At 52.3% G+C, this 25,871-nt stretch overlaps 1 protein-coding gene across 2 annotated transcripts in view; it reads left to right on the top strand.

Moving 5' to 3' along the window:
• The window catches only part of LOC144755745 (interferon regulatory factor 9-like), a 301,449-nt gene that overhangs the window by 224,426 nt on the left and 51,152 nt on the right, over positions 1-25,871 (top strand). The window lies entirely within an intron of this gene.

The following is a 25,871-nucleotide window of genomic DNA, read 5'->3' as shown; positions in this document are numbered from 1 at the left end:
AGAAATTTGAGTTTACTGCTCCCCACTGTGGCAAAAACCTGTAAACCTACTTCTCTAGACACTCTTTTTTTTTTCATGAAGATCCCTGGAAGCTACCAGCAGCTACCAAACCATATCACCCACACCCCCATCCCCACATTCATCTCTGTAATGTACTGAAACGACTTCAGCACAGCACTTGTTAGTTCGTAGCTATGTTAAAACTATATAAATCTGCATACATATGCCTACAGAAACAGAAACCAGCTTGGCTGTACCTTCTGGCTGGAATGTCTCTGCTGCTGATCTGCCCAGCCCAGGAATGGGGATGTTTGGACTCTGCATGGCTGTGGCAAGGCTGAAAAACCCCACTCCCCCACCTGAATTCAGAGGATCTTGTCCCTCCTCAGTGGCAAATCTCTGCCAGCTTCACAATCTGCAACAGGCCCAAAGATACTTTCAGCACCGAAATCACACACCACCGAAGCAGAGGGAGCTGATACCTACCTCGCTGCCCCAACCACGAGAGCCTCCATGTCACTCCTGAAAGCCAAACCTTCAATGTCAAACATAACATAACAAGAAAGTAGAGGTGGGGTCCGAAAGAACACACAAGCCGGTTCCAAGTTCATACCTATTTAGTATTTATTTGTTCTGGTTTTCTTATAATCCGCCTCCAAAGTTCTAAAACATGTAGTAACAGACAGTATGAGCACAAGAATGCAATGCGCAAACATTTCTCTGTAGGACCTGTTTATCTTGATGTCATAATATAGTAATGCTTATGCAACCCAAGACAATGTAACACAATGATCAATGTGAACCATGTCATGTAAATGTCAGTTAACATGCTAACAAAAAACCCCAATAAAAACAGATTACAAAAAAAATAACATAACATAACAAGTTCTCCTCAATGGCTTCAGCTTATGTAGTAGTGACTTGAAATGCACTTGACTACCCTGACAGGTTGCCCAGCGCTGGCAAACAAAAGTGTTCAATCTATTATATCACATTAAGCAGATGGAAACAGCTTCATCATCAAATTCTTCTGAAAGTATTATATTATATAGATGGAAACAGCCAAATCTTCAGTTTCTTCCGAAATACTGTAAGTGAATTACAAACTCACAGCGAGTGGGGCAGATCATTCCACAATTTAGGGCTAAGATACGCAAAAGATCGACCGCCCTGTCTGGTTTTCCCGATCCTAGGGATCGGGGCCAAATCGAAGTGGCTTGAACACAGAGTGCACGTTGGAGTGTAAGCAAACACCAAATGTCCTAAATACAATGGCCCAGTGTTAGCAAGGCACTTATAGATGTAGAATAAGGTCTTAAATTCAACCTGCTGCTCAATAGACAGCCAGTGCAGAGTATTAAGCAAACTAGCTGTTGAAGTCAGACTAAAGGGACGAAGAAGCATGCAGGCTGCCATATTTTGATCAATTGGAAGCCGCTTGAGCAAAGATTTTGTCACAATCAGTTACATGACTTTACCATAGTACAGTTTTGATATCACTAATGCCTGAAAAACTGTTTGTTGGGCCGAATCCAGTAGACGTGCCCGGATCTTATTCAGCTCCTTAGGAAAACTGAAGCATGTGGCTGCAACTTTATTTATCTGGTGACTCATAGATTTTTTTATCATCTATCCAAATTTTCAGACTTTTAACCACATGCATTGGAGTGGGAATCGGGCTGAGGGCTAAAGATGGGTCTCCAAAGATGGGTGTGGTTACCAACTAACAGGACCTCTGTTTTGCCCTCATTAAGTTTCAGCAAATTAATATTCAGCCAAGCTGAATCTTGGGCCAGACAGGAGCCAAGGGCTTGCGCATTGCGGTTATCCTTAGTAAATAGAGACACCACAATGTGTGTGTCGTCTGCATATGAAAAAAGTGTGAGCCCATGGGACTACACAATGTCAGCAAGAGGCCTGACATACATATTGAACAGGAGTGGACTCATGGTAGAGCCCTAGGGTACCCCGGAAGCTAGCAAATAGGATTTTGACCTGTGTTGATCTGAATACACCTAAAAAGGTACGAATATACAGGAAAGATCTTGACCATGCCACGGCTGTACCATGCACTCCCATTCATTCCTTCCAGGCGACTGAGCAGAATAGAATGATTCACTGTGTCAAAAGCCTTGGTGCCAAAACTATCCAAGGAGCAGAAAAAGAAGTCCAAAGAAAAGGGCACAAGCCCTATCTACTTTACCTCTTCCACCACTCCACAACCTCTGCATCCTCTTGCTCCTCCTCTTCCACCTCCTTCTCTCTGTGCCTTTCTACCTCTATACACAGTACCATGGGGCAAATACACCTCAGGTTGTACCACAATCTTCAGCTGAATCACACAGCCCATACCATGAGGATGAGACCTACAACTCTTCTGTGTAACAAGGTGTGGGGGAAACTCTGGAAAGATTATAATGTGCACCCTCCTGGGTATCCTGACCCAGACCTGTAACCGTCCAAACCCTCACCCACCACCGCCACCCCGATACTTATTCCTACCATGAGGTAATACAACGGGCACCCTAATACCACAAAGTAGACCTTTATGTACTACAGGAAGAGGATGAATTTTTAGTTGAGGCCTTTTCTAAGATGGAAGTTACTGTTCAGTTCCTTCCCATGGAGAAGGGCATGTTAAAACCAGCTACAGATGCTTTTAACATCCTTGCCAACCCCTGTAATAACTCCAAGGATGGAATGTAAGAATAAGGCCTCACCTTCTGACCTTCCATATATCAGGGGGAATGTAGGAACTGACTAATTAGTTGTCCACTCTGCACGTAACCTCTTGGGGTGAGAGAAACACTGCAAGCCGACAAGGAGAGTAAGAACCTAGGTGCCACATGCATGAGGGTGTCCACTGGGGGGCCTCTTAACTACTGGTGCACTGCCAATTCTGTCAGCCTTTGGGACCAGATGAAGAGGTTACTTTTTGCAGCATGAATCTTTCTGGATTCACTATGCTGTGCATATTCCGCAATCTGGTGGTTGGGTCCGGAATCGTAGTCTTTTTAAAAAATTTTTTTTTAGCCCAAGTGGGCGTCGACGTCCCACCATTTGGTGTACCTTCGGTGATGTCGGCATGCTTCCTGCGGAAGCTCCCACCCTTGGGCGCCATCTTCAGATTCTTTTTTCCGCCGTTGGGTCTGGATCGTCGCGTGAAGCTCCAGAAATTTGAAGGAGAAAAGAAGAAGAAAACACCGAAAATACTACAGAAAGAACTGAAAAAGACTAGGAGAAGAAGACCATCAAAGCCGGGACGACGAAGGAGGTGAATTAACTCGAGATCTTCGACGTACGACGGGGAATGCGCGCACAGGGGGCCCCCTGAGCGCAGTAATGGACAATACACCTTTAAATTCTGCTGTAACTGCCATCACAAGTGCACGCAGAAGGACCAGCACCCGGTCTGCAACCTCTGCCTGCAGGTCGACCACGGGAGCAAGGACTGCAATGCCTTCTCCGTCTTCACACCGAAGACACTCAGAATCCGAGAGAAGCAGAGAATAGCTCACCACACGATGCAGGGCAAGGGCCAGGCACTGTCGCTGTACGATCTGGGCCTCTCCAACGATGACGAGGACAACATCGCCGAGGGATCAGATATCTCCACGGTCGCAGAGACTGATAAGAAAACATCAGACAAGGTAGGAGAGTCTACCACCCCGAAACCCTCGACAGGGCCTCGAAAGCCAGAGGCAGACTCTCGAAAATTAGAGTCTAGAGCATCGAAGGGAGCACCGGCCCCGAAAACCTCGACGACCGAAGCGGCATCCTCCGAAAAACAGCCCAGCGGATCCTTTGAGAAGGACTCCCAGAAGGCGAAGACCGCCGAAAAGCCAAGGTCGTCGAAGCAGGTCCCCGAAAGAGGAACCTCGACTACGAAGGACAAGGAGTCGAAAACCAGTTCGACGTCGACGATGCCGTCGAAGAGGGCGGCCGAAACGCTCGACGCCGAGCATGCCGCGCAGATGGAGAAAAAGAAAAGAAGGTTCGAGGCCGAGATGGAGAACATCCTCCAGAGGAAGAAAGACTTCGAAGAAAAGATGAGAAGCTACAGGATCCCCTCGAAGCCCGCGACGGACGGGAGGAGAGGAGTTCGATGCCGAAGAACCACCGATAACTCCGGAGCCCTCGGATCAGGGAGAAGAGGAAGACCTCTATTACACAGAGGGAGAATATGGGGATCAGCGTTCGAGCTACGACTCGGGATCCTCGACGGCTCAAGACCTGGACTGGCAGGACATTGATGCCGAAAACCCGGAGGAGGCTGTGGAGACATACCCCTCGAGGCCTTCGCCGCCAGATGACATTGGGGCTTACAATGAAGTCATCAGGAAAGCAGCAGCAGCTTATGGGGTTAAATTGGAGGAAGAGAAGCCTAAAGCGGATTTCTTGCTGAAAACCTTGCTTTCCACGCAAACAAGGAGCCAGTTCCTGCCCATGCTGAAGAGTGTCATGGACCAAGGAAAGGAAGCGTTCAAAGAATCAGCGACTTGCAGATCCGTCACGCCAAGGACGGAGAAGAAGTACAAGTTCTCCTCCCAGGACCCTCCCTACATCAAGGGGTCCGTCACAGCAGACTCAATTATCGCTGCAACTGCAAGGAGAAGGGCCAATGTCCCGACAACATCTGGGCCACCACCTGACAAGGAGAGCAGGAGGATGGACCTAAAAGGCAGAAAAATCAAAAGAAACGCGGCAATGCACTGGCGGATGGCAAACTCCAACGCCCTCCTGAACAGGCACCAATATCAACATTGGGAAAAGGTGGGGCAATTGCTAAAACACCTCCCAGAGCAATACCACACACCTCGTTGAAGAGGGAAAAACATCGCGAACACCTGCCTGACGACAGCCTTGGACGGAGCAGAAACCTCCAGCAGGCTGATGGCGATAGGGATCACACAGAGAAGGCAAGCCTGGCTCAAGATCTCAGGCTTCAAGACAGTGGTTCAGAACAACATCCTGAACACTCCATTCAACGGAGAATCGCTGTTCGGCGCCCCGGTTGATGAGAAGCTCACCCAACTAAAAAAGGATAACGAAACAGCAAGGTCCATGGGGGCCCTGCAATTCAGAGGGATGAGAAGAGGCACTCCGGCAAGGAGGCCAAACGGAAGAGGTGGTAACCTACCGGGAAAATCGCACCAGGCATTCCACCAGGGTCACCAGGGTGACAATCAGGGCCAGCAGGGCCAGCAGATGCAGACCTGGCACTACCAGAACAGGGGCCAGTCCTTTCGCGGGATGGGAAACGGCAGAGGCCTGAGAAGGAGAAGCGGTGAGCAACCCCCCTCCAAATGACTTTGCAGGAAGGTTGTGCTCCCCCACTCAAGCCCTCCGGGGGATAGAGAACAGGAAAGCAAAGGGGAGAGGGTTACACGGACAAGACACAAAAGATCATGTAACACCAGTGGGCGGCAGGCTAAGATTTTTCTTCCAAGTATGGAGAAAAATAACCACAGACACGTGGATTCTCAACATCATACAGTTCAGATACTGCATAGAGTTGGAAAAGAGGCCGCCAAGCAGAAGGCCAAAGAAAAAAGAGCACTCGGGAAGAGAGCTAACGCTGCTCCGAGAAGAAGCTCAGGAACTCCTCCGGAAGGAAGCCATCGAACCGGTCCCATTCAGAGAAAGGAACAAGGGAGTGTACTCAAACTACTTCCTGGTACCAAAGGTGGACGAAAGCCTAAGACCCATCCTGGATGTACGCTTCCTAAACAAACATATAAAGACTCAAAAATTCAAAATGACGTCCCTACAGGAGGTCATCCCACAAATAAGAGACGGGGATTTCATGTCCACCGTGGACCTCAAAGATGCATACCTGCACATACCGGTGAACAGGAAGCACAAGCACATGCTAAGATTCACAGTAAACCAGGATCACTACCAATTCACAACCCTGGCTTTCGGTCTAAAGTCCGCTCCAAGGGAGTTCACAAAATGCCTCGCAGCAGTGGCCGCACATCTGCGAAGAGAGGGGATCCACGTGTACCCCTACCTAGACGATTGGCTGATAAAGGCGAACTCTCGCAAAACATGCGACGAGCACGCACAGCGAGTCACGAACACGCTGATGAACCTCAGATTCTCCATACACTGGGGAAAATCCTCAATGGAGCCGGAGCAGGTGAAGATCTTCCTGGGGGCTCAGATCAACACAATCCAATGCAGGGTGTTACCCAGGGCGAGAAGAGGACACTAAGTCCACTAAGGGAGACTCGCCACTACCAGAAGGGGCAAGCTCTGACAGTGAGGACAGCGAGCAAGATCATGGGGATGATGGCGTCATGCATACATCTGGTCCCCAATGTACGCCTACACATGAGGCCACTCCAAGAATGGCTGCAACAACAATGGTCACAAGCTACAGGAAGTTGGGAGGATCTAGTGGTTGTAACGCACGAAGTGCAGGAAGAGATGAGGTGGTGGACCAAAAAGAACATTACAGTAGGAAAGCCGCTAACTCCACCAAACCCAACTGTGACCATCACCACAGACGCATCCCAGAAGGGATGGGGTGCACACATGAACAGGCTCAGAGTGAGGGGTCTGTGGGCACCAGCGGATGCGGTCAGACACATCAATTACCTGGAACTAAAGACAGTGTTACTGGCCCTGAAGGCCTTCCAGAAACAGCTGTACAAACGAAAGGTGTTGATACAAACGAACAACACAACAACGATGTTCTACATCAACAAGCAGGGAGGAACTCAGTCATTCCCTCTGTCCAGCCTAGCGCAGGAAATATGGAGATGGGCAATACCACTCAAAATAGATCTGCTGGCCATACACCTATCAGGGAAGGACAATGTGGAGGCGGATTGGCTCAGCAGGCAGACTTCAGCATCCCACGAGTGGGAACTCGACAATCAGGAAACCGAGAGACTATTCAGGAGATGGGGCACCCCAACAATAGACCTGTTTGCAACAAGCCAGAATGCAAAATGCCAGTACTTTGCATCCAGACAACCAGAGGAACAATCCCAGGGGAATGCCCTATGGATAAGCTGGTCAAAAACATTTGCCTATGCTTTTCCCCCGATACCATTGATCCCCAGGGTGCTCAACAAGTGCAGGATAAGCAACATAACACTGATCCTGGTGACACCTCAATGGGCCAGACAGACATGGTATTCACAGATTATGGAGATGACGCAGGGTCCACCCCACAAGTTCGCAAAAGGAAAGGACCTACTCTCCATGCAGAACGGAGAAATTCTACACCCAGAGCCGGTGGGCCTCAGCCTAGTGGCTTGGCTGCTGAGGACTTAAAGTTTGCACACCTAAAGCTCCCAGAGAGCACCCTGAAGGTGTTGCGAGAGGCAAGGAGGCCCAGCACACGCAAATGCTATGGGGAAAAATGGAAAAGATTCACTCTATGGTGCAGCAAGAAAAAGCTGCAAAGGAAGCTCACCAAGTAATCAACGGTGCTAAGATACCTCACACACCTACTGAAAGCCAAACTAAGCTCATCCTCGCTAAGGGTTCACCTGGCAGCAATTGTGGCATACACAAGGGGAGAGACTGGGAGAAGCTTCTTCAAATCAAGGGTAGTAAAAAGATTCCTGGAAGGGGCAAAGAGAATAGCGCCACCAAAAAGGATGCCGCCGCCGTCATGGACCCTGAATGTGGTACTGACAGATCTCATGAAAGCACCTTTCGAACCCATCCACAAGGCATCACTGCAAATGCTGACAATGAAAACAGCCTTTCTGGTGGCGATCACCTCGCTACGCAGGGTGAGCGAACTACAGGCACTAACACTGCAAGAACCCTACATCCAGATACACACTGACAGGGTCGTGATGAGAACAGACCTGCATTTCATGCCAAAGGTGGTGTCAAGGTTCCATATGAATCGGAGTATTCAAATTCCTAGCTTCTTCCAGAACCCCACGACAAGCGTTGAGAGGGCGCTCCACACTCTAGACGCAAGAAGGGCAGTAATGCACTACATTGAAAGGACGAAGTAACACAGGAAAACAAGACAGTTCTTCGTGTCCTTCGCAAACAGTTACCTGGGTAAACCAGTGACTAAAAACACCATAGCTCAATGGATCGCGCAAACGATACAATTCTGCCACAAGCAAGCGGGGCAGGAGCTAACAGGAGGGGCACAGGCCCACTTGACCAGGAAGAAAGGAGCAACAACTGCCTTTCTGGCCAACACACCAATTCAGGACATATGCCTGGTGGCAACATGGGCTTCAGTGCACACGTTCACTAAGCACTATTGCGTGGATGTACAGATGAACAAGGAAGCACAAGTAGGACAAAGAGTGCTTCAACATATATTCAACAACCAACGCTCATCTTCCACCCAACTGCCCCAAAGATAACAAAACCGCTACAAAATCTATGCACAGCATAGTGAATCCAGAAAGATTCACGCTGCAAAATGAATAGTTTCTTACCTGTCGGTGTAGTTTTGCAGCTTGAAGATCTTTCTGGATTCACTAGCGAACCCACCCGCCTCCGCCAGAAAGATGAGGCTGGAGAAGAGGGTGAAAACACATGGAATAGAAAGCAAGTTGAAGCTTACAAGATACGTAAAAAGAATTGCGTTGGAAAAAGGATTAACAAACATAGCCATGGATTCACTACAAGGACACAAAAAGAGAAAAAAGAATCAGAAGATGGCGCCCAAGGGTGGGAGCTTCCGCAGGAAGCATGCCGACGTCACCGAAGGTACACCAAATGGTGGGACGTCGACGCCCACCTGGGCTACAAAAAACAAAAAAAGAGAGTAAAAAAGACTACGATTCCGGACCCAACCACCAGATTGCGGAATATGCACAGCATAGTGAATCCAGAAAGATCTTCAAGTTGTAAAACTACACCGACAGGTAAGAATCTATTCGTTAACACCTGCCACCTAAATACCAACAATGGGGGGAGAAAGTCACAGAGTGCAAAAGGATTTCCAACAACCATATGTTGCACCCTTAATATCGCAGACCCCACTGCCCGGTGACCATGCAAGAATCCTGGTTCAATGGCATGCATGGGCTTCTAAGAAGGTGCCCCTATTTGACATGGTCATCCCAACTTTTTACCTGGCATCTGATGCGTTTTTGACAGACATGCACTTGGTTCCTGCTAACCAGATCCTCAGTGCCAGGTCTCTTTTCCTAAAACTGTGTAATTGTTCCCCAATTGGCAAGACCTTTAGCACTCCTGTAAGTCCTTAGTCAATGGTACTCCTGGTACGTAGAGCATGGGTACTAAAGAGGGTCCCTAAGGGCTGTAGCATGTATTATCCCACCCCAAGAACCCCTCACCACACTCAGGAAGACTGCCATTGCAGACTGCTTGAAATGAAGCAGGAAAAAGTGAAGACACAACATGGCTCACAGCCTGTGTCCCATGCCTGCAAACAATGCATGCAATATAGTCACCCCTACATCAGGCTTTACAGCCCAAGGCAGGTTGCATTATATTACATGGGTGGACATAAATGCATGAGCAGATATGGCCCTGTGATGACTAGGAGATCTAAGGCATTGCAAGCCATCTTAAGTATAAGAGTTCCCCAGCTACATGATGGCTTCACTGGAACCAAAGGTGTTTGGTATCCTACAACTTGTATTAATACATCCACACTGATGGATTTTTTAATACGTGCACCCATTAGGTACCTTAGAGGTACCCTCTGAACCCTAGTAATCTTCTAGTGTACTGGCTGACTGGTTCAGTCCAGCCTTACACCAGAGATTCGCTTCTGACCCCCCTATGAGGTGAGAGCCCCGCTCTCAGAGGTCAGGAACAATACCTGCTCTGGCAGAAGGTATTTACACCTCCTCCAGCAGGATGACTGGTAAATCACCATACCAAGGCTGGAGCTGTTAAAGCTACTTCTGCCTTTGATATGCTACCCCGGCTCCCCCCATACCTGGGAGATGCAACCCCCTGCCTTAAGGTCCATTTGGCACATAGACAGGCAGGAAATTAGTTATGTGAGGAGGAGTGGAGCACACCCAGTTCAGACACACCCCTAGGGTGAGCTGCTTGATGTACCCCACTCTAGGAAAATTGAACCATCTTCTTGACGGCAGAATTAGGAACTGTGTGTTAGAAGGTGGTTCTGACACTATGGGCCGCACGGATTTTTCGCTTTTTGAGCTTTTACTGTGGGGGAGCCTCATAATCTGGGACTCGCCCACAGTGAACTCATAATGAAGGAGACTGCATGGAGATTTTACTGCTGTACCCCTGGCTTGACTAGGCCGCTGCGCAACAGCTGGAGTATGGGACACCGTGCAGGTTACATGCAGACATGGGTGTACATGCGTGTGCCCGCGTGTAGGGGCTGCGCAGGGGAGATTCCTAGCGTGCGCAGTGCAGGAGCAGCTACAGAGTGAATGGTGTGGCAGGACGTAGGCAGAATTGGGTGGTGACATGGAATAGGCTTTATACACTAGAAAGGAACATTCCCACGGAAAGTCAGTGTGTCTTACTGTGTTTTCACTTCATTATTTCCCTTTGAGGATGTGGGGACCATGGCTAAAATGACTTCCACAAAGCCTACAGATTCCAGACACACACTAATGTCCAGTGTAGCAGATGTGAAAATTAGTATTCTGCAGAGTCCAAAGTCATATTTGTACTGCTTTTGGGTCGTCCTGAAATGTCATATTTCTCTGAGTCCCTGGCTAGGGTCTGGCCATGGCTGTTTAGATTAATGACCTTTCTTCCCAGAGGGAAGATCTTCCCTCCAAGGAGAAAAGATAGTTGGAGCTAAAGCCAATCCATCAACTGCTGTCGCTGTGTGCCAGGCACCGGTTTGCACCCAGGAGGGAAGGCACTGAGGGGGGAAGGAGTTGGGTTTCAGAGGCCATGTGGCCAGAGACACTGGACGACACCATTTTGAACAAACCCAGAGGCTGGACAAGAAGGAGGGAGCAGGGGCAGGGAAGTGATGTGTCGCTGTTTGATAGGACACACAGAGACTTCCTGCCAGCCCCCTACTCAACTTTTAAAAAGTACTTGCACAGGAGGAGAAGTTCTCTCTGGGGTGGGGTCCGCGGAGGCGAAATGTGCTGAAGCCTGGCAATGGGCAGTTGGAAGGAGGTACCCCTCCTAACAGCCCTAACAGCACCAGAAGAAGATCCCAGGACCAGTGCGCAGAAGCAGTGGCCCCTGCGCAAGGAGAAGAGAGGCGCAGGAGGAGAGCCAGGCGAAAGGCTGGAGCAGGGAGCCAGAGAAGAAAGCTCCCTGCAGAATGCACCCTCTTGGAGACCTGGAAAGCGAAGGAGAGTGCTCCCAGTGGCTGGGGGACGCCACCAGGAGCTAGAAGATGCAAAAGTCCCCCCTCCCCTAACCCCCCCACTTCCCTCACCCAGAACCCCCCCTTCACACCCCCTGCACAGCGTCTAAACAGTCCATAAGTAAAAGCATAGTAAAATACAATGAGTGTGTACTCCTCATCACACGGGCTCAATGTCCAAATGTCTTTCATCGGGTTCACCATGTGCTGGCGGCTCCAGCCAAAGCCCTCTGTACTCTGCCCACCTCTTCCAAATTTTATAGTGTTTCCGGGGGCAGCCCCTGGCCTCGAAGATCGGGCGTTCCAGTCCCATATATAAGTCAAGTCCCCTTTTCCACACACCCAATAGGGGGGCTCTGGGGTCTTTCCAGGCACGGGCCACGTCTCTCTTGGCCACCATGAGACCCAACAACAACAAGTGGCGTTTATAAAGATTTCCTCCCACCTGTTCTAGGATATGGAGGAGGCCTAGTTGCGGTGTGCGGGGTAGGTCCCAGCCCAGCACTTCCGACAAGCAGTCCCACACTCCTGTCCAGAACCTCCGTAGACCATCACACGCCCAAACTGTATGCAGGAACGTGCCCATCTCTCTGCCACACCTCAGCCAATCAGGGGACGCAATCAAGTCTGCCTTCCACAGTCGTTCCCTGGTATAGTAGGCCCTGTGTAGATATTTGAACTGAATAAATCGCAGTCGTACCGCAATGGCCGCCCCTCTAGGAGGCTCAAGCGCCTCTCTGCAGTCCTCCTCCTCAAATGCACCCAGATCATTTTCCCACTTAGCCCGCAGTGTATCCAGGGAAGTTGAGCAATGTGTGACTAGTGTTTGGTAGATAGCTGATATCTTTTTGCTTTCCAATTCCCCCATGAATACCTTAGCCTCCAGGGGGCTAAACTCGGGCAACGAGTCGAGGTTCCTCAGGGCAGGAGCAATGGCGTGACGGAGCTGCAGGTATCTAAAAAACTTGGTCTGGGGCATGTCATACTCCTCGCGTAACTCTTGGAACGATTTAAGGGTCGTGCCCTTGACCACGTGGCCAACAGCCGAGATGCCGATCGCGTCCCAGCCACGGAAGCCCTGCAGGGACAGCAACTCCTGCAGTTGCCCATTCTGCCACAATGGGGTCTCCCTCGTCAGCCTATGCCACCATCCCATTCGACGGAGTGCACCGCGCCATATCTGAAATACTATTTGAGTGACTACTGGAAGCCTCTTCTTCTTAACAGCCGAATACAGTATAGTGTGTAGCGTATCAGGGTCCATCATGAATCGCTCCAGGGCGTAGGCAGGATCACTTCGATCCCCATACCACCATTCATTCAGTATCAACAGATGGGAAGCCTGATAATAGGACAGGATGTCTGACGTTGCCAGGCCGCCACAGTACGTGGAGAGAAAGCACGTGCGGAGCGCCACTCTTGCCACTCTCCCAGCCCAGAGGAAATTACTAAGCGCCGAATTTACCTGCCTGAACCACTGCGGTGATATAGGGTACGGGTGGTTTTGTAATTGATATATGAGACGCAGGAGGGCCACCATTTTAAAGATGGCCGAGCGGCTATACACGTTCAGAGGCATACGGGACCACGTAGTCATATCCGAGCGGATACGCTCCCATATGGGCACGACATTGCGCGTCCAGGAGACCCCGCGCAAGTCCGTCAAAAATATCCCCAAGTACTTAATGCCTCCCGTCGCTTCCTGTAACGCCCCCGCCCAGGACCCTAAGTCCCGACGCTCCCCCAGCACCCACAGCACTGACTTGCGCAGGTTCAGGTGGAGGCCCGATACCTCTCCGAAAATTCGCATGTCAAGGACCCGCGGCCCAGATCTATTCAAGTCCGTAAGGAAAAATAGGACATCGTCCGCATAGAGTGCAATTCTGTCGGAGGGTCCCGCACTCCACTCGATGCCACGCATCTGTGCGTCTATTCGGACCCACGCCGCCAGTGGTTCCATGGCCAAGGCGAATAGATATGGTGATAGGGGGCATCCCTGTCTGGTGCCTCTACCTATAGGAAAGGAATCAGACACAGCCCCAGCCACCCTCACCGACAATAATTGTAGGTAGGATAAGAAGTGGAGCCCTAAGTTCAGGCGGGACAAAAGCGCACGAAGGTAGACCCAGCTTACCGAGTCGAAGGCCCTATCTATGTCGGCCAGTAGAAGGGCCGCAGGAATCCCCGCCGCTCGGGCCGCCTCTACCGCCACCTGCGCGCGCCTAATATTGTGTCGTGTTGCCCTACGGGGCATAAACCCGGCCTGGTCTGGGTGGACGAGATCAGTGATGTATGGGAGAAGGCGATTGGCTAGCGCCTTCGCCAAAATTTTAGCTTCTGTATTCAATAATGAGATTGGCCTGTGGGACTCGGGTTGGTCTGGAGGCCTTCCTGGTTTGCAGAAGACCACAATTTCAGCGTGCCGCCAGTCCCTCGGGAGTCGGCCACACTCTCTGGCCGCCTCTAATGCTCTGCTATAGTATGGACCCAATTGGAGGTGAAACTTCTTAAAGAATTCGCAAGGGAATCCGTTGGGCCCGGGGGCTTTGCCTGTATTCAATTCCCCGAGGGCCGTACCTAGTTCCTCCGCTGACAAGGGAAGTTCAAGTCTAGCCCGCCCGTCATCCGAAATCGATCGTGGCGGAAGATCAGCCACAAACTTATCAATGTCGCTTGATGAGAGGAGTTCCCGGGGGGCGTATTGAGCCTCATAATATCGTGCAAAGCTGGCCGCCAGGTCCGTCGGGCCGTCATAGGTTTTCCGGACTCATCTCGAAGACATGGTAGGGACTGCGCGTGAAAAGTGCTCTGACAGAGTCTATATAGCATTGAGCTGGATTTGTCGCCCCATTGGTAGATCCTACTCTGAGTCGCTAGCCACAACTGTCGAGCCTCGTCTAGCTGCAAGGAGGCATAAGACTGCTGCGTAAGCAGAAGTTGTCGTACATCTTCCTCACCCCCGCCAGCACTGCATCTGTGTTCCTGATCCCTAACCTGGTCCGCCGCTTTAACCAGATCTTCCCTACGTGTCCTGCGGGTGGCCGCGCACCAAGCAGCATCTACCCCGCGAAGCGTGGGTTTCAGAGCCTCCCAGAGGGTCATGGCATCCTCGTCAGGGTGTTCGTTATCGCTCCAGTAGTGAGCAATAGCCTCCCTCATGTGGGACTGATAGGGTTCTTGCTGTAAGTGCCATGTGGAGAGGCGCCATCGGAAAGGCTGCCTTCTCCTATCAAGAAGTAGGTCAAGCACTACCGGAGAGTGGTCCGAGAGGCCTCGTGGCAATATCGCTGTGGCATCTACCCTTCCAACCCAGGTGTGGGGGACAAATAAGTAATCAATTCTAGAAAAGGACTTGTGTACCGCTGAGACGTAGGTGTATTCACGGTGTTGGGTGTGTTGGTGCCGCCATGCGTCCACCCATCCCATACCTCTCACCATGCCATTCAGTTTAGTAGGGGTGTTCGATGGCACCTCACCCCGCAGCCTATGTTTGTCCATCCGTGCATTCATCACATCGTTCCAGTCTCCGCCTATTACTGCCATAACATGAGGGATCTCAGCCCACACACCAAATAACTTTTCTATAAGGGCACCCTGCAGCGGGGGCAGAGCGTAAACACTCCCAAAGACTATCTGCTCAGTGCCTATTTTGCCCTGAATGAACACATACCTGCCCTGTGCATCAATCCACTGAGTTTCATGAGTATAGGACAGCCTGCGATGCACCAGGATAGCCACCCCCCGGGATCCTCTCACAAACCCTGCATGAAACACCTGCTGGTAGCCATATCTCTGTAGGCTAAGGGTCTTGGAGCCCATGAGGTGGGTCTCCTGCAGCAGCAACACGTCAGCTCTATCCCTTTTCCCCTGTCGCAGGACTGCCCCTCTTTTAATCCGGTCCAGCATCCCCCGCACATTCCAGCTCATAACACGCATAGCCGGCCTCTGTAGGTCTGATTCGGAAGCCTCAACCGCCATTCATGGATAGAAGATCAGACATCCCGTGCGTTAGAGGCCACACACACCCATCTTGTGCCAATAGGATCCAAAAAAACACTGTGCAGACATCCCCATTCCCCCTTTTAGCCCCCCCCACACCACCCCAACAGCATCTCCACCCCATCAACGCCCCAGTTCAGACCCGCAACTACCCGACCACCCCCCAACCCCATACCTCACAAACATTGAAGTACCTGTCGCGGAATAGGGTATCGCCAGCCCCCAACGGGAGGCCAGGTACCGACTATGCCAATGGATCCCCACCAACAACTCCCTCAAGTTCTACTTACCCCCTACCCAACTAACCTAAGAACTCCGTGGGTATGTCCGCCCTCTTTCAGGCATCCCCCAACCCACAGCTCCCCTTTACACATAGATCAAGAAGCAAGCAGTTAAGCCGATAGTCATAATGAGAAACTTCGCCTCCGAAGCAACCATGCTCCATTAGGAAACTCCCGAGCCCCATGTCAAGGATATGTGGAGTATCCCGGGGCCTCAGGACGCCGACGTTGGATTGTCCGCCTCATCAGCTGCCTCCGGGAAGGTTGGCTCTTCTGGGAGCGCGATCGCCAGTTACTCCTGCTACGTGACCTCCGGGGAGTTCTCGAAGGTCTGCCCGTAGAAGATGAGTCAGAGTCACGACCCGGGGGGGGTATGCACCCTGATGCGGACTATTTCATCTGTCCAAGCAAAGACCTCCTCCGGCGAATTAAAGAACTGTGTCCGGGACTGGAAGACCACCCGGAGGCGGGCCGGGTAAAGCAGGGCATATTGAATTTTCAGTTCTCGTAGACGCGCCTTTGCCGCAGTGAAGGATTGTCTTTGTTGCTGCACTAGCTTAGTATAGTCGGGGAATATGAGGATCTTGTGATTGTCATACATTAAGGGTTCCTGCGCGCGGGTCTGTCGCAGAATAATGTCCCGGTCGTGGTAATTGAGCAGCTTGGCGATCACTGGCCTAGGGCGAGCACCTACAGGCGGCTTCGGGAGAAGTGCTTGGTGCGCCCTCTCAACCACAAAGCAACGCGACAGGGACTCCGGTGGGAGCCACCCCTCCAACCAACGGGTCAGGAACGCCGCCATATCGCCTTTCTCACTGTCCTCCGGAAATCCCACAAATCTCAGGTTATTTCTCCGGGCCCGCCCTTCGGCGTCTTCAACCCTGAGCGCAAGGCCCTTCTGAATCCCCTCCATGGCCGCCACTTTCTTTTTGAGGATCACCACATCGTCTTCAACCTCCGTGATTCTGGTTTCAGTTTCAGTGATGCGGGCCACTGCATTGCGCATATCCTGCCGGAGTAAGGTGACATCAGCCCCCACGGCCCCTATTTTTGCATCAAGCATATCCCTGGACTGCGTTATAGCAGCCATGAGGGCCGCATTGTCCGGACCTGGTCCCTGTGAGCCTCCCGCGGCCCCGGCCCCGCCACTCGGCCCGTGAACTTATCAATTGGGCCTTGTTTCGCAGTATTGCCACTATTGCCGCCCCTCGTCATGGTGAGTCGCTGGTACAAGTATACAGTGCAATCAGGCAGCAGGGGCGCCGGATTAGCGCTTCCTTCACACCGGGAGTGGGCCTTCGGCAGTAGCCCCCCCGTCTCTTCAGGTGCCACAGAGGTACGATCAAGCCACTCAGGGGGGGCACAGTCACAGCACCACCGCGGCGATCACCATCCCCAGGTGTAGGCACTAGTTCGCAGGGTATAGTTTCCAGCGTCACTGATGCACTGCAAGGGGGGCAGAAGCTCCATCTCCCGACCAACTGCACACTCCGTCTGTCAGCCAACCGTCTCTGCACAAACGTGTTCAGGGGCCAACGACCCAGGCCGGGCCCGCTAACCACCTCCACTCTCCGGTCCCGCAGGCCTCTCCTCGGCTCCCGGGTCTCCGCCAGGGGGGGAAGGGGGGACGGTCGATGATGACCAGGGGGGGCAAAAGATAAAGTACCCCACTACACCCGGGTCACCAGGCTCCCGCGGTCCGACCAGGCCGCCGAGTGGGAGCAGTCCCAGCCGAGGGTACAACCCCTCCCCCCGCAGCATCGCCCGCCTGGGATGGCGGCTTACCAGGCCTCCGACGACAAGCAGGTCTCAGGACAGCGCCGGGAACCCCCGCAACGGCCGTCTGCCGGTCACCAAGCGGCCCCAGGTCCTTCTGCCGCCAGGTATGGAGTCCGGTACACTCCGCTCCACAGCACGCCGCGCCGGCCCACTTCCGGCCGGGCGCGGGCAAACTTGAGGTCCCGGCTTTTCTCGGGCGGCACAGGCCTCCCGGTCGCGGGACGCCGAACTCCCGAGCACACGCCGCTAAATCGCCCAAGTCGCCACCGGAGCCTCCGCTGTGACTCTAGCAGTTAGGCTCCCCACCAGGGTTGCTGTGGGCTAGGGCGATGCAGGATGCAGGTGAGGATATTGCGCCGGCGGGACGGAGCTCTCTAGAGTGCGTCCGCCATGTTCGCCGCCTCGGCCACGCCCCGGAATGGATCGTTTTTGGCGTTTTTGTGGCCCCCAGAGGAGAGGGGGCACCCTTGAGTGTGAATAGGTGCTGGGGGGAGCTGCTGGAGAAGCGCAGTCTCGCCCCCAGCACAAAGCCAAGTCCCACCCTAAGTTTCTGGAGGCTTTAAGAAGAATAACCCCTCAACGCTCGGCGAAGATTGCATTACCCCCTAGGCTGGAACTTTTGTTCTACAGCTGGGGGGGTCGTTGAGAGGTGCATCAAAGATTGAAGGGCTGAGTTGGAGATGTCTTGAAGGGCATCCCCTGGAGGTGAAATGGTGTAATGACATTGAAATGCATTTACTAATGGTTATTTCTTTTGGAGGAACTGAATTTCACAGTTTGTAAGGTGCTGTCATAAGCAAAGTGGATTTAAGTGGCTAGACACTCCTGCTAGGGTGTCTGACTGTATTTACTTAATCCTGTGATCATCTGTGATGTCTTTAGGGGCTGTAATTGCACTGCATTTTTAATGATATACAAATGTGCTGAGTACTGTCATTCTAAAGTGTGCGTAAACATGGGTTCTTGCTGCTGCGCTTAGGTGAAGACCCCAGACTGTTAGCCCTTAAGATGAAGAGGTGCATACTGTATGATCAGTAGGAGATGCTCAGTCAGGGTCATGTGTCACCAAGGCTGGTGTTTAAGGAGAACAAAGGTCCTAAGCTTTAAGCAAGATCGAAGAACAATATTATATAGACCACAATGGGTTACTATATCATTTGCTCCCTTGTCCAGCCGGACAGGGAATTTATTAATCAATTCTAGTATAAAAGGTTCAATTACATTTCGCAACAAAACATTTCATTGCAGTAGGGCACAATCCTGTACCGTACTGAAAAGATAAGTGAAAGGATAGAAGAGAAAGAAAAAGTATTTCAGGCAAGGAAAATGAGCAATCAGGGCACTTTTTTGAATCAAGATAGATAGTGTATCCTGGAATAACACATACAGACTTTAATGTACATTGGTTAAACGTATGTCTACTCAAAGGAGTCGACGGTTCGATCCCGCGCTTAAATTAAAAAGGGATCATCTTCAGGACTTTAACAATAAGTTTGCCTGGTTTGATTAATATGCACGCCTCCACTGGGGTTTATAGCGTGTGGAGTAGAACGTAGTCCAATCAATGCGCGATCGCCGCTGTTGCGGTGTGCTTAGCTCGGGCCCCGACTGGTTGCAAATAGACACGCTAATGCGTGGGGTAAAAACGGTGAACCTTCCAAGGTATCCGTACACGGTTGAAGATCGGGGGAACGTGGGCTAATTGAACTTTGTTGCGCCGCTGGTCACAATGGATCTGCGGGTTTCAGAGCTATGTCCGAATAGGGGCGGACCTCCGGTCGGGTCCGCTAGCTCCGGAGGTAGGGTGGTTATGGGAGCAACGTGGGCTAGATGGCCTTCGTTGTAGGGCGGTCGATTTAAGTTAAGGATCCGCGAGTATTAGATCTATGTCTGGATGGGAGCAGACCGCTGGTAGGGTCCAGTTTTGCTGGTGCATGCACCAGCCCAACCGGACCCTACCAGCGGTCTGCTCCGGTATGCTCAGGGTATGCTCAGACGTGAGTCCCTTGCTCACTTTGCCACTGGATTCAAGCAAGCCGGGCTGAAGACGGCTGAAATGCCAGAAACCGGTCCTCGGTAGCTTGTTCCGGTCCAAGGAAGGCATGGCTTGGCAGTTCGGGCTGGACTGGTCCCATGAGGCACAGGGTCAGACTGATTTGCATATGGCCATGTCTGAACTGGGGTGGCAGAGTGGGCTAAAGAACGGTGATGGATTAAACCCAGATCAGTTGACTGGGGGTGAGTGCTTGTATTGTCAACGCTCCGTCCATCATTTCCTTTGGTTTTTCTTTGCTGCCTTGTTTTCCAACATAGGGTTATGCCCACTTGGCACAGGAAGTGGTTATATAGGGGGCTTAGTGACCCTAAGGGTAAGTAGCCCATTGGCTACTACTCTAGATTCCCCTAATACCCCTAAATTGAGGATTTAGGTGGCCTCCTTACACGAGAATTTTAGATTGACCTGACTACAGAAGAAGAGGACACCGAAGAGCCGATCAACGTGAGAACTGAAGACTGCTGCGGGCTTTGCCGCCAAATCCTGCCAGCCCACTCCAGACTCTATGATTGCAAAGAACCGACTCGTCCTGCAGATGTGCATCCTCCAAACACCTCAAAGGGTTGCCAGTACTTCAAAAACCAGTCAGCATCTCTTGTCGAGTGGAGGAGCATTTCCTGCATTCCGAAGGCACAGATGGCTACATCCAGTTCCAAAAAGCTGCAGACCACCAGATGGATGTCAGCGTATGAAAGAACTCATATACATCTACAGGAAGCTGGGTTTCTTCTGCAGTAACCCCCCTCTACCCCCCCCACACACACACACACTTTTTGGCAGACTACTGATGCACTTGACTTGATGTGCCCAGGGTCCCTGCCAATCAGATTCCCAGGGCCTGTGTTCTTTCTCAAAAACTGTACCTTGTACCCCCAATTGGCACTCTCTGGCCATAGGTCAGCCCCTGGTAAATGGTACCACAGGTACCCAGGGCAGTGTGACCAGGAAAGGCCTCTAAGGGCTGCAGCACTTATTGTGCCACCCTTAGAGGCCCTGTACCTTTACACTCACACACACTGCCTTTGCAGGCTACTTGTTTTGGTGCAGAAGAAAAGTAAAGAGTCGACATGGCACACTGTGTGCCATGACTACAACCCACTGCCCTGGCATAGATCAGCCACCCCTCTAGCTGGGTGCACTATACCAGTGGTGAGGATACAGGTGCATGAGCCCTGTACCCCTACAGTGTCACGTCGATTCTTAGACATTGTAAGTGCAGTACTGCCGTTAAGAGTATATGGTGCTGGGAGTTTGTCATTACGTACTCCACAGTACCATAATGGCTTTACTGAAAACTGAGATATTTGGCATCAAACTTCTCAGAACATTAAACCCACACTGATGCCAGTGTGGGATTTAATGAAAATGCACTCAGAGGGCATCTTAGAGATGCCCCCTGAAAAACGTCTCTGATGGGTTCCCTGACTGGTACACACCAGCCTGCCACCACAAGACATGTTTCTGGACACATGGGATGGAAGCCTTCGCTCCCTGAGCCCAGAAACAAAGCCTTTCCCGGGCAGAGGTGTTCACACCTCCCCCAGGCCAGGAAGTGCCATCTGTGGCAGGGGAGCTTCAAAGGCCTTGTACTTTTAAAATGCGACCCCCCCAGCCTCTCCTGCTATCAGGAGCAGGCCCCTACCTGTCTCCCCTCCTTTTTGGCGGCAAGACAGGTGGGAAAAATTAGCACAACCCAAAAGGTGTGCCCACCTCTTCTAACCCCACCCCCCAGGTGGGGGAGGTGAGGTGAAGCCCGCCAGCTTGCAGATGGCAGCCACTCTCCAATCAGGACTAGGGATTGTGCCCCCTCACCCACGTGGGATGAGCACACAAAGGGTGTAGTCACTCTAAGGTCAGTAGCCCATTGGCTACTAACCTCTAGACCCCTAAAAAGCCCCCTAAATACAGTATTTAGGGGGCAGCCCTGAACCAAGAAGGCAGATTCCCACAACCTAAAAAGAAAAAGGATGAAACAAGACGCCCAGCAGAGGAGACTATAGAGAACAACTTACTTGACCCCAGCCCTACCGGCCAGTCTACAGTTTCCAGAGATCCTGCACCAAAAGTTGCCTTGTCCTGCAGCCAGCAACGTCCAGAACCCTGGGAGGACTGACTGCCTTTACCAAAGACCGGATCTCCTGTGAACATCAGTTCTATTAAAAAGAAAACTCCCAAGACAGACTCTGAACCTGTTGGGGATAAAGAAACCCGACGCCTGGAACCACTACTGCACCCGTCGCCTACGGCCCGAGTTCGAGTGGCCCACTGGTCCCAGCGAGTTCCCCAGTGCTCCAGAGTCCGGGTCCACCGTGGTTTGACCCCTCCAGGATTCCCCAACGTAGTCTGCAGCATCTGCATAGAGACCCCCCCAACTGGGAGTGTCCCGTTAAGGAGAAATCCGACCTCAAATTACACCCCTGCATCCAGCACCCTGGAGAAAAGAACCTGAGGTGCACCTAAGTCCCCGAGTCCTCCAACTTACCTGCCCAGCTGTGGGTTCCTCCTGGAAGTCTTCCAGGACCGAGCCTGCAGCTAAAAACCAAAACCGAAAATCCCCATTGAAAACAACAGGGCACCCAATGCCAAAACAGCACCCTGCACCCAGCCACCCCTGCACGGCTGCGAGTGCACTTTGTGTGCTAAACTGGATCCCCCTTTGCCCTGAGCCTAACACCAGGAGTTTGGCTCCCACAACCATTGTCAGCAGCCCCCAACCGGAGGCCCCGTATCTCCCATTGGATAACATTGGGCCTCAGCTATCTGCACCCGGCCGCCCTAGTGCCTCTGAAGGTGTAAAGAGTGCATCCTTAACCCTGGGGGACTCCTGAGTCTACCCCCAGAATACCAACTCCCACAATCGAATACTTACCTTTCAACCGATAACCCTATGTTCGAGGCATATGAGCTGCAGATTACACACTGTGTGAACTATGTATACTTGGATTTGGCGAAAGCGCATATTTCTGGGGATGCGCACCGGGCTTTTAAGTATCCTCTCCCATTCTTTGTCCGCCAACGGGCGTCCCAGGTCGGGTTCCCATTTTCCACTGAGTGGGGTCAGATCTATTTCCGTGTGCATCCGTAAGGATGCGGCAAACTACTTGATCAGATGCCTGCCCCTGCCTATGACATGCAGGTATTGCACCGTCAAGTGCTGCGCTGGTTCCTCTGTGATGTTGCCCCATCCAGCCGCCATGCGGGCCGTGAGGGATCGGTGCATTAGGAACCCCCCCCGAGGGGGAGCCCAGCGTCTGCGACTAACGTCTCAAAGGGAATCAGAGCTCCATCTTGGTATAAGTCACCCAACGTCTGGACATCCGCCTCCTGCCACTGCTCTAACATGTGGCGTGTGAGGACACCCACTCCTCCCGGAGAGCCCTCCAGCGGTACCGCAGGTGCATAGGGAAGCACCTTCCTCGTAAGATACAGAGCCCTGCGGAAGCATTTGTATGCCACCGCTAACAGTAATGGAGTGGGGCGTTTCGATGCCGCTAACGGGTGGAAAAACGCGGTAATTCGCTCCAGAGTGTAGGGCGACTCATTCGTGGCAGTGTCTTCTCTCCCCCTGTCCGCTAGCCAGCGGGCAATCCATTGGAGGTGCGCTGCCAGGTAATAGTGCTCGAAACAGGGAGCGGCCAATCCACTTTTGTCTGCGGGTAAAAACAGTGTCCCGAGAGGCCAGACGGTGTCGGGATGCGCCCCAGATAAAGTCGCGCAGGATCCTGTTAAGTTTGGAGAAGAAGGACGCAGGCACGAACAAGGGCAGATTCGCAAAATAATATAGAAGGCGAGGGAGCATCACCATTTTGGCCAAGGCCACTCTACCTGTGGGTGTCAGAGAGAGCGTGGACCAGAAGCAGATCTGGGCCCTGAGCGCTGTCACCGCTTATCCCAAGTTCCCATCCAGCAGGTCTGCCGGCCGGCGGTAGATCTGGATCCCCAGGTATTTAAACGTGTCCGCCCGCCACTGGACTCGCGTGCCATGGAGGCTATACTCCGGGTCGGCAACCTCACTATTAAAGGCGTAAAGGCATGACTTTCCTGCATTAACATGGAGCCCCGAGAGACCGGCTCAGCGGCTCAGCAATGGGACCAGCTGCTCCGGCATGCGGACCACATCTCTGACAAAGACCAATAGGTCATCAGCGTATAAAGACACTTGGTGGGCGCCGTTGCCCAATGGTATACCGTCCGCCAGGAGCTGTCTCATTGTCGCGGCTAAGGGTTCCATGGCCAGCGCAAAGAGCAGTGGTGACAGAGGACATCCCTGCCGGGAGCCCCTGCCCACCGCCACTTCCTCCGAGACGTACGGCCCCAGTCGGACCCGAACCACAAGGTTCCTATACAGTAGTCCCACCATTTGCAGGAAACTTCCTTCCAGTTCGTACACCTCCAACACTGACAGCAAATAGCTCCACTCAAGGCAATCAAAGACCTTTTCTAAGGTCAGCACCAGGCACCCCGCCCTGGGCCAGACCGCCGCCACCTCAGTCGCCACTCGGAAGTACCTCCGGAGGTTCAGAGATGTGGACCTCGCTGGCACGAAGCCATTTTGGTCTGGATGTACTAAATGCGGAACCACCGGCGCCAGTCGCTCTGCAAGGATTTTGGCTAGTATCTTATAGTCAGTGTTGAGCCTCGCCAATGGGCGGTAGGAGCTCAGGGACATGGGGTTCTCTGTCAGGCTTAGGCAGGGACACCAGAAACGCTTCTCGAAAAGATGGCGGGAGGTGGCCCGCGTCAATCGATGCCCTAAATACCTGAAGGAGCTGAGGCGCCAGGATGTCCCTATTTGCTTTGTAATACTCAGCCGTCAGGCCGTCAGGTCCTGGTGATTTCCCGGAAGCCAATGCCCGGATCGCATCTCCCACCTCCTCCAGCGTGAGCGGGGCACCCAGCTCTGCCTTCTGATCTTCTGTGGCAGTAGGCAGTGCAACCTCCTCCATGAATTCAGCCACCCCTTGTACATGACCAGCATCTCGAGCCCGATAGAGGTCCCGATAATGATCAGTAAGCGCCCGGTGGATCTCGCGCTGTGTGTACACCACTGTCCCATCCCCCAAGCAAATGGCTTGTTGCGCTCTGTTGCCCGTACCAGCCAGGCCAACAAATGGCCAGCACTGTCGCCTTGGCGTGCGTCGTGGCGGTATGCGCTGCATAGTTGTGACATCGCAGCCTCTCAAGTAGGACTGCATGCTCTCCACGAAGTTCCCCAAGCTTCATCGCATGCCTGCCCGCCCCTTCTCCCTCCCTTTTTTTACTGCAGAAGCTCTGACTCTATGCGGGCCAGAGACACGGACACCTGTGCGCGGATGTTCCATGTGGCCCCTATACAGTGTCCCCGGATAGTCGTCTTGTGGGCGGCCCATTCCACCATATGGTCGCTCGCTGAATCCTCATTTTCCTCAAAGTAGGATAAAATGGCAGTGCCCAGTGAGGACCTAAACTCGGCATCCTCTAGCGCAGCCGGCTGTAGCCGCCAAGTAGGCACTGGGGGCCTGTCCGCCACCCAGCTGATCTGTAGCCATAGGGGGTTATGGTCTGAGTGTGTCCTACCCAGGTATTCTGACTTAGTCAGAAGCGGGAGCAGGGACTGGGAGCCTACTATTAGATCCAGTCGGACATGGAGATTGTGCACCGCCGAGTAATATGAGTATGCTTTGTCTGCAGGGTGCTGCGTGCGCCAGAGGTCGTGTATGTCCCAGTGTACTAGCCAGTCCTTAAGAGCCTGCGCTGTCGATGCCGCCGCCGCTGCAGGGAGGGGTGGGAAGGAGCGGTCCAATTGTGTGTCCAGTACCATATTGTAGTCACCGCCCAGCAGCCAGGGGAGGCCTGCGTATCGCTGAAGGATGAGGTTTAAGGACACCAGGAAGGCAGGCTGTTCCGTATTTGGCCACCACAAGCATGGAAGGGTATGCTCAGACATGAGTCCCTTGCTCACTGCACCATCAGGATTCAAGCAAGCCGGGCCGAAGACGGCTGTAATGCCAGAAACCGGTCCCCGGAAGCTTGTTTCCTTTCCAGTAAAGAATTGGCTTGGTAGTTTGGTCTGCCCTGTTCCCATGATGCACTGGGCCAAGGACAGACTAATTTGCATATAGCCAGGTTCTGAACTGGGATGGTGCAGTGAGCTAAAAAACGGTGATGGATCAAGCCCTGATCTGTTGACTGGGTAGGAGTGTTCTGATTAACTCAGATACTCTGTCCATCACCACCCCCTTTTTGAATTGTTCCGTATTAGGGGCATAAATAGAACCCAGCAGTACCTCCTGCCCATTGAGCCTCCCCCTCGCAAAGGAGTACCTCCCCTCTGGATCTACTTGCGCGTCCGTGCATACAAAGGGAACACCTGCCCTCACCCATATCAAAGTGCCGCACACGTGCGCTGAATAGGTCGTGCCATGTTTGTATGTATGTATTGCGACTTATATAGCGCAAGTATCACCCGAAGGCATCAAGGCGCTTGCCTTGGGAA

Source organism: Lissotriton helveticus, chromosome 5_1, assembly GCF_964261635.1.
Source record: "Lissotriton helveticus chromosome 5_1, aLisHel1.1, whole genome shotgun sequence".
NCBI classification, from domain to species: Eukaryota; Metazoa; Chordata; class Amphibia; order Caudata; family Salamandridae; genus Lissotriton; species Lissotriton helveticus.
The sequence above is the reverse complement of the archived record's forward strand: the minus strand, read 5'-3'. Positions and strand labels throughout refer to the sequence as shown.